Source organism: Carlito syrichta, unplaced genomic scaffold (genome assembly GCF_000164805.1).
Source record: "Carlito syrichta isolate Samal-C Ts95f unplaced genomic scaffold, Tarsius_syrichta-2.0.1 Scaffold123301, whole genome shotgun sequence".
NCBI lineage: Eukaryota > Metazoa > Chordata > Mammalia > Primates > Tarsiidae > Carlito > Carlito syrichta.
In genome coordinates this window covers 37,817-39,118 of record NW_007067397.1, presented here as the reverse complement: position 1 = coordinate 39,118, position 1,302 = coordinate 37,817, and positions in this window count along the sequence as shown.

Genomic DNA, 1,302 nt, shown 5'->3' with positions numbered 1-1,302 from the left:
CTCCGGCTCCGGCCCAGCGCCCGCCGCGGGGCACGCCGGGAGATGCAGTCCGCCTGTCGTCCGCGCCGCCGTCACCTCCCTCGGCCTTCACAGAGAGCCGCGAGGCACGCCGGGAAATGAAGTCCGCAAAGGCCTCAGGGTAAACACCAGGGATGACCGGTCGCGCTGCGCGAGTCCTGCGTAATCTGTCAGTCAACTGTACCTTCGCGGACCCTGAAGCACTTTGGGAAATAGAAACCCTCACGTTCACGTCACTGCAGTCATGCCTTCCCTAAGCTGCGCAGGTCATGATGCACGCCGGGAAACGGAGTCCAGTCTGTGTATGTCTACCGGAGCCAGGTGTACACTGGGAGATCGAGTCGGCGCCCGTGAACCCACAGATCTCGGGCTGTGAGGCAAGCCGGGAAATGGAGTCGTCGCCACGCCCTCACCGCATTGCAGGTGTGAGGCAGTTCCTAAAGCACGCCGGGAAATGGAGTCCCAGGTGGTCGCTAAGCCCCAAACGGACACTGCAGTTCCGGAGCTAGACTAGGAAATGGAGTAGGTACCGCGTGCCTCCTCCCAGTTACGCTGGGCCGCAGTGCCTGCCGGGAAATGTAGTCGATACCAAAGCTTCAGAGCAGTTGCTACGGCTAGCCCTAGTGGCTTTTGGGATATGGAGTTCAAGGCATCCTCCCCATAAACTGAAGGGGCGGGATCTACCATTAGCCCGAAGCATGCTGGGAATAGTCCAGACTGGATCCTCACTCTTTGTGGGGCTGGACTGCAAAGGCTTGCCGGGAAGTGGAGTTCAGTGGGTACCGTCGGGGAAGTATGAGCGAAAGGATAAGGACAGCGCTTCCCTGGGGAGAATGAAAAGTGTTTCAACGCCTCCTCCCTCGCCTTCAAGTCCTAAGAAAGAGCTGTGGTTGATCAGAGACCGCTGGAAAATGGAGCCAATCTCCTTTAAGTTCCAGGTGACCACATATCAGAACAGAAAAACCGTCCTTCCCCCCCGCCAAGGATTTGGGAGACAAAGTTCCCGGCAGTTTATCAGAATACTAGTCTTCGGATATAGTCTAGCTTTTTCTAGCAGTGTGGCTCACACCAGGAAGCTAAGCCTAGTGTTTAAAAGACGGAAATAGAATTTGTCTTGAACCCCATTCGGTTTTTTGCGTCCGCCCGCTTCCTAAATTACAGTATCCTGGATTGCCAAAACCAAGGAAGCCGACCGCAAGGAGGAGGTTCAGGTAGTGTGCGTTCAGTGAGTCGTTCCATTTATCGATTAATACCCGGAAGGAAAGCAGCCCCCCAAAAGGGCGC